This window comes from Tamandua tetradactyla, chromosome 4, assembly GCF_023851605.1.
Source record: "Tamandua tetradactyla isolate mTamTet1 chromosome 4, mTamTet1.pri, whole genome shotgun sequence".
Taxonomy (NCBI): Eukaryota; Metazoa; Chordata; class Mammalia; order Pilosa; family Myrmecophagidae; genus Tamandua; species Tamandua tetradactyla.
The window spans coordinates 47,104,400-47,117,533 of record NC_135330.1 but is presented as its reverse complement, the minus strand read 5'-3'; the positions used below and the strand labels follow the sequence as shown (position 1 = coordinate 47,117,533).

The window sequence follows — 13,134 nt, the reverse complement described above, 5'->3', positions numbered from 1 at the left end:
TTAAAGAATAACATTACCCAATTTCAAGAATTTTTATAAAGCACACTACTTGAGATTGTTTGTTATTAGTATGGAGATAAAATGAATCAATGGAACAACATAAAGAATCTAGAAAAAGACCTGTACATATATGGACAATTGATTTTCAATGAAGGGGCATACGCAATTTGTGGAGAAAGGGCAGTCTATTTGGTACATACTGCAGGAAATATTGAAACTCTATATGCAAAAATCTGAACTTCAATCCATATGAACTTTCATACATGTACTAAAAATTGCTCAAAATATATTATAGACCTAAATATAAAATTTAAAACTATAAAACTTCTGGATAAAAACTTATGAGATGTTTTTGATCTTACCCCCTCCTCAAAAATATTTCTTATACACTACAACAAAACCATGATCCATAAAAGAAAAAAAAATGATTAGCTTGATTTCATAAAAAATAAGAACTTCTCCTTTTCAAACAGGTCTCTTAAGAAAATAAGACGACAAACCACAGACATAAAAAAAAAAGATATACAAATCATGTACGCTGACAAAGAATTTTAACTAGAATGTATAAAGATATCTTAATGCTTGGCAACAACAACCACAACAAAACAAACAACCCAACAAAAAAGTGGCAAAAAGAACAGATACTTTGTCAAAGAAGACATATGAAATGACAATATGCATATTAAGGGAGAATAAGTTAAAACACAAGGAGGGAGAGAAGCCACATTCCTTACAGAAGCATGTCTCATGATCACGGGTCCAGAAAGTGCAATTCCCCAGGATGAAACTAAGCAACTGGCAAAAGAAGATATGCTGGCAACTGCCAGTCATCTGTCCTGGCTCCTGTCTATGTGTATCAACATTCTGACAGTTGAATCAAGCATATTTGTAAATAGAATTATCTTAATGGAATTCTGAAAATTACTGTAGAAATGTTTCTACCTCTAGAGAACACCTGACATTGCAATAAACTTTCTTGTCTCGAGTATTACCAAAGACTAAACTCATCTGATGACATGTTGTATGGATTAACCAGTCAAGCAAGAGGACTGACCAGCTAAATTCAGAAATCCATAGAACCCAAGGCATGTTTTTAAAACCATGGTGCACGTCTTATGAGCTCTTACAGGATGTGTAAACCTGTACGTGCTACACAGGAATCTATCATTCTAGAAGACATTCTTAGTCTCCCCTCCCCAGTCCTTTATGTAATTAAAAGTACATTTGTACATTGTAAGAATAGCACACCTGTAAATTCGGCATTTATACCTAGTTTCAGACTTCCAGACTCATTTCAAGGAGACTTATTCTCTTGCAAAACAGCTAATAGAATTGCTGGATATGTTTTCCATGGACCCTTTTGTGGATGAGGATGATATTTTGAATATGGTAATAGTAATTCCTTCATTGTTGGATATCTGGTCTGTAATTTCCAGTAGGGGCAATGCATTTCATGCCAATACTTGGAAGCTTATAATTAAGCAAAACCTTAAGCACCAGTCCCTTATAAAGAGCCAGTTGAAACACAGAGATATAATTACTAGCTTGTGTGAAGAAATCTTCTCCTTCCATTTTTGTATACAGTTAGCCAAGCAGATAACTTAGACGCACACAGGATAATGCAAACTCCAGATTACGTCATGAAACATTGTCCCATTTCTTTGCGAACTCCTCTTTATGCTAGTAAATTTCTTCGCTTCCTCTCTGATTCTTGTACATTGTGCCAGCTTCACCGTTAGATATGGGCAAGTTTCCTCCAAGCCTACATATGGCCGTAATTTTTAAAGCACAACAGAAGGAAATATCTGGCGCTTTTCTAGTAACACTGGATCCACATCCAGAGTTATTACTCAGCTTCTCACAACAAACTCTGATATAATCGGTTTGGGTCTATAAATTAGATCTGTCATATGAGATACAGTTTCTTCAATGTCTGTTTCTTGTTGTCATTATGGATAAGCTCCATCTCAGCCAGTGGATGTGCAAATTCTGTGGTGCACAGAAAACCCAGTCTAAGAAGCTATGGCTAGGACATCTCTACTCAAAGTCATTTCTACAGTTGTGAGCAGTGTTCTAGTAAACTCTCTCTACCTGTTCATTTACACGGAGTAAAGAGTAAAGCATAGCCAAGGTTTCTGCCGATCTTTATAAGTATGCTTGTTTTCATCTGTGAATGCTTATGGATTTCTTTGTTCCTTAACTGTTTCCAAAACTGCATGTTACTATGTTGATGTTGTAATGCTGTGTTTAGTCCCCAAATGATCACTTCATTGTTAGTTATGTATGTACTGTGTTTCCTTGTGACTGTTGAACTCATTGCAGACCTTTGCCACCAATAGTGGCTCATTTAATAAAAATATTTTCCTGGAGAATGTTATCAGTCCACCAACCTGTCAATAATGTTGAGATGTCTCTTCTTCTTCATAGCCCCACCCCATCAGGTAGAGTTCATGCAGAAATTTTCCCCGAAAGAAAGAGAAAATTTGATTCTGTGGCAATATATTTCCTCCCAGGCTTTATCTGCTGATCTTGGGAAACAAACTATTAACAAGGTCACAAAAGTAGGCACCACACATTGTAGGAAATGGTTGAGTAGGATTCACACTTTGGGAGAATCTGAGTCTCTGAATATTTTCTGCTTCGCTTGCTGTAATTAGTTCTTCTAGCAAGACTTCAGATATTGAACAATAAACTGAAATTATGGAAATTGGTAGTCAACTTTGGCTTTTTTTAAATATTGAAAAGGTAACAGCTCAACCTTATGTTCAAAAGACTCAGCATTTTACTTCCACTGTTGAGATTTTTTCATTCAAACTCTAGACTCTCAGCTGATGAGTCAGGTAGTTAACTTTGCAGACCTCACTACTCATACTAGAGCCTCTTGCCCATGTTCATTTGGCAATGCTGGATTTGATATCTTCTCTAGCTATGAGGACAAAACTTTCATACCTCAAACTATCCTGGACAAAATTCCAGCTGACCTGTCTTGTATTTTTGCTTCACTGCAACCTTACAGGAGCTAGATACAAGAATAGCATATTTTGGAGGCATATAATTTCTTGCGAAGAAAAGAAATTATAAAGAAAGAGTTCAACAGAGTTTCAGTTCTGAAGAAACTGAGAACAAAGTTGTACCTTTTCTTTAGAAGTCCACATTTGTAGATGATACTCAAGTTGCTTGAGTGGAATGTGAAAAACTAGAAAAGAGCAATTTTCTGGGGACCTTTTGCCAAAACTATTGAAAAACAAGTGGTCATCTTTATAGTCTTGTGCAAAAAGATCCCATACAAAATCCCACCTGGAAGAATTCAATTCAGTGTAACAAACAGAACACGGGCTTCTAAGTTATTAATCCCACAGTCTCCTGATCCAGACTGGCTTCTAATGAAAATGGAGGCACTCCTGGAAAAGATTGGCAAGCTAAACTGTGGTACACGCTAGAGTGAAACTTGAATGGACTGGACTATATTATCACTTGACAGAAATGGGCTTGAAGCTTTGTCAACCTACAATGTATTTTGTAAGTGAAAATACTTACGTGATTATGTCTCTACATTTTCTAACATATATGAAATCAATTTTGCAAAGTTAAAAAAACACATCAAGATATAATGATACATTTAACAGAATGGCTAAAATTTAAACATCTGTTATTACCAAGTATCTGCAATGATTTGTATGAACTTGGAGTCTCATACACTTATGGCAGAAACCAGTTTGGTAATTTCCTAAATATGTGAACATCCTGCCATGTGATCCAGTCACTCCATTTCTGTGATTTACCCAAAATAAATGAAATCATATATCCATATAATGACTTGTACATGAATGTTCACATCAGTCTTATTTGTAATAGCCCAAAACAGTAAACAGTCCAGGTGTTTTTCAACAGGTCAATGGTGAAACAAACTGTGGTAGGTACAGTTATAAGTTAATTCATGTAATAGTGATGAATGAACTATTGAAACATACAAGGAAAGGATGAATCTCAAAATGCTCGGACTGTGTGAGATAAGCCAGAAAATATGTGTGCATGCTGTATGAATCCATTTACATATAACTCTAGAAAATGCAAACTAACTATAGTGACAGAAAGAGATCAGGAGATAACTTTGTGGTGGGGAGCTGGGGGGTAGGTGAAAGTGGTAGGGATTACAATGGAGCACAAGAAAGCTTTGCTAAGTGAATAATATATTCTTTATTTTGATTATGATGATGGTTTCATATATAATGTCAAAACTTATCAAAATATAACCTTTAGATTTGTAAAGTTTACTTTATGTCAGTAAATCTGTTAAAATATAAAAGAACAGTGAGAGTTTTATTTCTTCCTTTCCAATTTTGATGCAAAAAAAATATATAAAAGAAAGGAGGCAATAAGGAAAAAAATAACCCTCAAGGAAAACATAAAGCTTAATTTAAATTATTCTAAGAATCCATATGTGAACAAGTTATTAAATTGCTTTAGGAACTCCTACTTACAAACATGATTTTTTTTTTCAAATTAGTATTTGGTAATGGCACTTTTCCAAATTGTCAAACCGCTGTTAGCTCAGGTAATTTTTAAATGTTTTCTAAAAAAAAATCTTAATAAATGGTGCTTCTCATAACTCAATATATTTCCATCTCTTAGAATCCAGTCTATGTAAGACTAGACAATAAATCAATACACTGCATCCTTAAGGATAAATAAGTTGATGGTGAATTGAAGAAATCCATTCAGCCAGTAAGCATTCCATCAGAAAAATGACAGCAACTGTCATTAAAACAGATAATGTCATATAAAAGCACATATTGAAATGTGGTTTTTGTTCTTATTTGTTAATTTTGTTTGGTTTTATAGTGGTGGAACTTCACCGTTGGTCTTCAACTAAATATCATAAATCATTTTTATGTGTAAGTTTCTAAATATCTGTATGAATATCTGTATGAACATCCTGAATAGAGGGAAGAAAAATTGTGATTCTTTCATGTCACAAACATTTAATTTGCAACAATAAGTGAAGAGCCTCTGCTTAGGTACTGCATAGTGAGAGAAGTAAATAACTGACTGGTTTGTTAGAGAGACAATTAGAGAAGCAAAAGATTACAGTACAATACAGTGAGTGCTCTAATAGAGGTATATGGAAATGAGCGAGCATGGTGGAAAAGTATAACAGAAAAATCATTAGACTTGAACTAAAGCCCAGGTTTCATCTTGTCTCTGCTGCTTAATGGCTGTAACTTTAATCAAACATAGTCTCCCTTATCCTTAGCTTGCTCATTTGTAAATTGGGAGAAGATGGAAGTTATTTCAAGTACTTATGGACATTAAATTAGCTATACTTGGCAGAAAAGGAGACAGACACAAAGCATGAAATACCACCAACCACATAGTTGATTTTAGGTCTAAATCTAAATAGAGGCACAGTGAAGGAAAGATACCTTTGCTTGAGTAAATCAAAGAAAATTTCTGTAAAGATGTGGATTTTTATTTAAACTGGTGTTCGCTAATAGTGGTTTCAGAATTTGGTGGATAAGGAAATGATCATGTTGAAAACAAGGAAATAATGCCTGCCCTTACTGTTTCTATTCACTGTTGTAATGAAAATCTAGTGTATTGCAAGAAAGCAGCAAAAAAGAAATCATTTTTATAGAAATAAGAAAAATTACATTGCAGATGAGATCATAGCATTCTCAGAAAATTCTGAGACATATACAAATTATGAGAGTTAATAAGTGAATTATCAAGTACATAAAAGGGAAGATTACACACAAATATCAGTATATTTTTATATATTAGAAGCAAATGATAGGAAAATTAAATAGTCAATTTGATTTATTTTTGTCAATAAATTTATTATATTTAGGAATAATTTTAATAAGACATAGGTTTAAAATTACAAAATACACCTGAGAAAAATTAAAGGAGACAAAAAATAAAGGGATATACATCATGACTTGGAAGACTCAACATGGTAAATATACCAGTTTTCTCCAAATTAATCTACAGATTCAGTACAATCACAATAATAATTCCGGCAGGCTATTTAAAAAAAGATAAGACAGACAAGGATATACAAAATGTATTTGAATACTTAAAGTGTCTATTATTTCCAAAAAGGATTTTGATGGAGAAAGAAGTTGGAGGATTTATGCTACCTAATTTCAAGATTTATTATAACTCTGGTGAGGAAGGCCTTGGAATGGTGGCATGAGAACAGGCACTGACATCAAAGGAAAACAATAGAGTTGAGAAGTAAATCTAAGAATATATGTTCAAGTGTTTTTCACAATTTTATCAATTTTATTCAATGGTGAAATAATCTCAAAAAAAGTGTTGCGATAACTGCACGCAGATGTAAAATTAAATGATCATCAACAGCTACCAACCAATACCCACAAAAAATAACTAGAATTATATCATGATCCTAATAATAAAATTTGTAGAAGAAAACATAGGAGAAATCTTTGCAATTTCAGAGTAGAAAAACTTTTTTAGACTGGACCTAAAAGTACAACTCATAAAGGAAAAAGATAACAATGGACTACATCAAATTTATAATGTCTCTTCTTAAGAAGCCATCATTTAGTAAATTAAATGATAATCTAAAATTTGGCAAAATATTTCACTTCATATATTAACAGATATATGACCAGAATATATAATGAACTCTTCCAAATATATAAAAATATAAGTAATCACTTTCTTTTAGTAAATGGACAAAATATTTGAACATAGATTTTATAAAAGCATATTAATGCCCAATAATTATTTGAGAAATTCCTCTTCTTCATCAAGAAATTGGAAATTAACATTGAGATATTGAGAAACAAACTAACATGATTGAATAAAAAGATTGACAATATCATTGTTGGCAAAGATATGGAGCAAATAGAACATAAATACATTTCTTGACAGAATGTAAAATGAGGAATCATTTTGAAAAATTTTTTTGCATTTCCTATAAATTTGTAACATGATCCACACATATGACAAAACAAGATGAAATCTAATATGCACATAACAACTTGTATGCAAATATTTATACCATTTTATTAATAATATACAAAATCAGGAACAAATCCATGTGTCTATCAAGAAGTAGAAAGTAGAAAGTAGAAAAAAATTGCAGTATACCCATTCAGTTTAAAACTATGCAGAAACAGAAAGAGAGGGAAGTGAATACTGATAGAAGAAACAATACTGAAGAATCTCAAAATTATGCTATGTAAAAACAACCAGTACAAGAGTATCTACTACATGATATAAAATTCTAGAAAAGTCAAAGCTCATCTTTGATCACAAAATACATATTCTTTACCTGAGACTGGGTATTGAAATACACATAAGGGGTTGTTGACTCCAGTAAAACATGTATGAACATAATAAATATTTGACATATGCCTTGATTGTAGTAGTGGTGATAGGGATGTATTAATTAATCACAGCTCTTCAAAATATAAACTTAAAATATATGAATATGATGTATGTAAATTATACCTTGAGAAAGTTGGTTTCAAAATAATTTTACCTACTAAAGTTTAATATTTTAAATCCAGATCTTTTTACTTCTCTGATCTTTTTACTTCTCTCACAACTGGCACTGGTTAAAAATAGTCCTCGGATGCTTAAAATGGGTAAATGAGTAGACTCTGGATCTGAAATATTTTCTTCCCAATTTATTACTTTTCCAGGACCTAAATCTTCTTAGAGAGGCACATCCATACTTCCCCTTTTACCCCCAGCAGAAATCTATACACTAGAATCTTTGTACTCAGGGCCCCATCACTTGTTTCTCTGGCATCCATGCCCTTTCTGTTCTCTAAGTTCAAATTGCTTCTTGTTGAAACAGAGGGATGCTTTCCATTTCCACATTTTCTGAGGCTCACAGAGAAGGGGAATGTTTGGGATGGTACTCATGTTCTTTCCACTATAGAATGGTCCCTTCAAGTCCTTTTGGTTCGGAATACTTCAGTGAACATTCCATCATAGAGTTCTCTATACCCAAAACAAAAACCAATCTTCAAATATAACAGAGCCCTAAACTCTAAGAGACCCATGTCAAGTTCTTCAAAGTATTCTGCCCCATAATCTTCTCCATTCTAATGGCTACACAATAGCAACCTTGCAGTTCTACAGCTCAGAAACTATCTGAAAGTAGGTGCCTGTATTTTCTTCTTGAAGGAATTCTCAATATCCACTAACCATTTTCACTCTTAGAGCCTTTCCCATTTGTTTGAACACCCTCTTATTTCTCTCACACAAAGTGAAGGAGTTACTTTTCACCATGAACACTGCAAAGCATACAAATTAAATAAATATCCCTTCCATCTACTCCTAAGTCATCTCCTATCATAAATTGAAGATTCAGGACAGTGATGAAATATCAATAGTCACTAGACCATTTCTGGCACTTCCAAGTAAGGTCTGTGGGAAATCACGATAGTGCATTGGTATCTCTTTACATAATTGAGATCTACTACTTGTTTTCCACTCTTAAGGATGTTAATTGTACTTAGTGACAAGGTAGGGCACTCTCATACTCTGTTACATAGCTTATTGTTATTTATATGGCTGTTTTTAACTTTTAAAATCTGAAAGTTATAGACAAGAATTGATATTCAAAGTTCAAATTGTTGGGCATTTTACAAAAGGTAAAGATGCTTAACTTTTGATTTTCTAAGTAGTCTTTTTTTTTCAAGAAATATAACAATTTCCATCATTGACTACTGTTTTAGTTTCCTGGGCTGCTCAAAGCAAATACCATGTAGTGAGCTGACTAAAACAGTTGGAATTCATTAGCTTACGTTGATGTTAAGATCGAAGTCCAAATTAAGGCATCAAGAAAGAATACTTTCTCCCCAAGGATTGTGGTATTCTGGGGCTGGTTGCTCTTGATCTTTGGTTTCTCTATCACATGACAACATCTCCTGGTCTCTGTCTTCTTTCTCAAGTTCCGTTGATGTGCAGCTTCTGGCTGCTCCTTCTTTGGCTTACTCTCTCTGTGTTTGAATTTTACTCTGCTTATAAACAACTGCAGTAATAAGATTAAGACTCATCCTGACTGAGGTGGGCCATACCTTACCTGCAGTAACCTTATAAAGTGTCCTACTTACAATGGTTTCATACCCACAGAAATAGATTAAGTTTAGGAACATGTTTTTCTGGGGTTCTTCCAGCTCAAAAAAATGACAACTACTATTAATAATAACCCATTAATATAGAAGTATCAAATGATCCTTTTAAGTGAGCTGTTTGCAATAATTCTTAAAAATTTTGATTTATAGAATCTTTTGAGAATCTTAAAAACTATAAAAACTCTACTTTGCATGCTATGTTTACATACAAGGTCAATGGATTTTCTCACCTTCTGAAATCCTTTGATTATGGACACTGTTAAATCTCTGCCCTAGAAACCATGCTTGAATGAAAGTGAAAATGAGTAACAAAATATGTAACTTCAAACCACTAAAAATTGGGAATAGTCTTATATCTAATCCTTCCGTAGAGGTCATCACTTTTAAAGAGTTCATTCCTCTAGCCTCATAAGATTGTCACCCCAGCCCATTTTCTTTCTGACCCCTATATTGCATTCATAGAGGTTTGATTATAAAAGCAGGTTTCAAACTCACATTTTCAACTATGAGTATCATGCAGCATTTAAATAACGTTTCCAAAGCTGCTACTTGATGGCCCAATTGGTTTATCATTTCTGGTACATGAAATTAATTTTAGTTCAGTTGTTTTTTTAATACAAATGCAGAAAAATTTATGCAGCCATACCTTTATGGAGATTTGAAGATGGAATATTAATCTTTCTTAATGTACTACATATTTATAAAAATGTTATCCTGTTATTCAGGAAAAAAAAAACATATTATACTTGATGTTAGTATTGTGAAAGCTTTGTGAAATTGTGAGTCTATTTTTGGACCATACAATTCATGAGGCTTTCCAGAAATTTTTAGATTTCAATATTTTAGGCTATTGTTGACATGCTATCATGCAATTACAGGAATGTTATTTTTATGTCATGAACAGAAATAATGTTTTTTTTTTGGGGGGGGGGGGGAAGTATATGGCCCAGGAATCAAACCCAGCTCTCCCACATGGAAGGGCGAGCATTCTAAGCACTGAACTACCCATGCACCCTGAGCAGAAACAAGTTAGTTAGAAAATTTAAAATATACTAGGATTTCAGTCCAAGAATGAAAGTGGTTTTCTGAACAGACCTGAGGGCCTTATTATGGGCAGTCTAAAACAAAGTGCAAATCAGCTATGTATGTTTTTCTTATACCCCCTAAAATCCAGATAGAATTGTTTGTATACCATGTTACCTCATTAAGTTGCTCATATCAGGAAAAAAGCCCATACAGAAATGCAGTTCTCATTACTAGATGCTCTGTCATGCCTAATAGACTACTGACATCTCTAGCTGGCACTAGAATAAAAGGGATATAGCAAACTATATTTATCAAATGTCTTTTAATGTCCAGTTCTGCACTTAATGCTTTTATATAGCAGTACACTAGAATGAACTGTGACCCTGTGTAATTGAGAAGTCCATGATTAAAAACTGTATGTTAAGCAAACATATTATATCTATTCCCTAATGAAACCCAAATAGGGTTATAATAAAAGAATATGTACAAAAGTATAAAATCAAAATTAAGAGAGAGAGGACAACAAAAAATAAGTGTTAGTAAAAATTTGTGGATAAGAAAGGCAAATAGATTAGTAGTAACTGACTAAGCAAAGCAGAAAAGGCTGAAACCAATGTGTACTGGGGGTGAGGGTATTATAAAAGGCAAGCCAATTTATGCCACAGAATAATTAGTTAGAAAATATCTACAGTTCAAAACTAAGGAGCTAAAGTATACACACATACAGCATAATTAAAAGTGGTTGCCTCTAGAATAAGGATTGAGGTCTGGGAGAGGTGGGACAAACAGCTGCAGAAACCTTGTCTTACTATTTTTGTTTTGAAATTATATTCAATTACTAAACAGAGAAAAATAAAAATACAAAAATATAAAACAAAATGTGAAAATATCATGAGGAAAGATAAATAGCTTCTTTCTTAGTTTGAAATAACATCTCTACCTTTTAGTAGCATATCCAGCATATAGTGAATATGCAATAATGAGTGCATAAATGAGTGAATGAAGACTCACTCAAACCCATCTTCATAATTTTCAGATGAAGAAATAAACATTTAGGAAAATTATTCTTTCTAATGTCGCACAGTAATGAATAGATGTTAGTTAACAAAACCTGGTCTGTTTATCTCTACATTGAGATATTTGCCATCTGTCTTGTGCTAGGTATTATTCATTGAGAGTGAAAACATGTAAATAGGTATAAATAAAGAAAAAATTTTTTCCAACAAAACAGGACAAAATGTTTAGGTCAGTGATAAAATACGCAGAATTGCTGAAGACAAATTGAACTCTTTAAGATAAAATGAAAACCTCTTACAGAGGTTTATCACAGTAGCACCAAATGACTAAATCGTTCAAATTATCATGTTAAAAGGACTGTAAGCATAACAAAGGCTTCCAGAATTTCCTCAAACTAGGATTCACGTGTTGGAGATATCTGAAGACTTTCTAAGCGTAAACAGGCAAGGATTATTCACAGAATTGTTTATAATCTCAAATTTTATAAGTACTGTTACTAAATGTTATCTTTCTAAGAAAGTAGATTTGGTCAGGGATCATGCTAAATCTCCTGTCTTTCCTCCTGTATCTCAATTATCCTTCCCCCATGAACAAAAAAAACAGATACACTTTTACATCCTAAATCTCACAATTGAGTATTGTTCTGGGTAGTCTCTGATTATAGTTTTGAGGAGATTGAAGCTTGTACAAGGTATTAATAGTAAAACAATACCAGGTATGAAAATGAATATTTAATTGGATTCAGAAAATGAATCACAAATGATTGAAGAAGCATTGGCATTCTAGTTCCATTTCTTGTAAAGTTGCTCTAGGCAATTGACAAGAACTGCTTATGTAGAAATGCTTCCTGATTGCAACCTGTCTCCACTTTCTCTCCTAGAACAGTCCTATGAGTGTCATTAACTCCAAATAATTAAAAGAATCTCTTAAGGGAGGGCCTCTGAAACTTGACTTTCATTAATTTCAAGGTCATCTGCTTCTGACTCCAAACCACCAAGCAAAGATACAACTTGAAATATGAATGGCAGTAAAGCTTTCCTTAACTGTTTAAGGCACATAAACCAATGGTAGGGTGATAATCCTTTCTTTGTCTTACATAGGGTTGTATTTTTGAGATTGAAGTACGTAGATGAAGTAGATATTTTGCTCATTTTCTCAATTCAGATATAATGTAAAATGGGACAGAAAGAATGATGAAAAATTTTAAATTAAAGGCCATGTCATGCTTCTGGAATTCCACCTCTGGTCATAAGGAATAGCATATACCAATGACTCTTCTGGCTCTAACATTCTGTAAATATAAACAACACATATTAGACAACAGTTTTCAGGCAGTGGACAAGGTAGTACAGATTGTGATCATAACTATTTGGAAAATGAAAATTACAACTTCCATTTACAATGGAATTAAAAAGCATTAAAAACAAATCCTTAGACAAAGTGAGCAAAATATTTGCAAGACCAATACCCTAAAATCTCTATAAACTGCTGTGAGAAATGAAAAGCCATCATAAAAGGAGAGATAGTTCATATTAATTGATGGGGAGAATCACTATTTTAGAGATTTCCATTATTCCTAAATTGATTTATAAGTTTAATATGATTGTAATCAAAACCCCAGTAGACTTTCTTTTTATTCTTTTTAAAATGAGAAGCTGTTTCTAAATTTTACAAGGAAATGTGAAACAAATTTATTTGAAAGATAATAAGCAAAGCAATTTATTTGAAAAATAGAAACAAAGTTTAAGTATACTACATGGTTTTATAAATTAATATAAAACCACATGAATAATAGAGTATTGTTTGGTATAAATATCAACATATAGATCAGTGGAAAAGAAGGAACATCCAGAAATTGACCTGTATTTATTTGATAATAATTCAAGAGGGAAGGAATAATTATTTTAACAAATTATTCCAAGACAATCAGATTTCTCTAAAAAGTTTTTTGAAAGAATATTTAACCCAATCT

The 13,134-nt window shown here is 32.9% G+C and overlaps 1 pseudogene; it reads left to right on the top strand.

The window, feature by feature from the left end:
• Nucleotides 1-781: 781 nt before the first annotated feature.
• Nucleotides 782-1,327, top strand: LOC143680233 (FIGNL1-interacting regulator of recombination and mitosis-like; annotated as a pseudogene).
• Nucleotides 1,328-13,134: the final 11,807 nt, after the last annotated feature.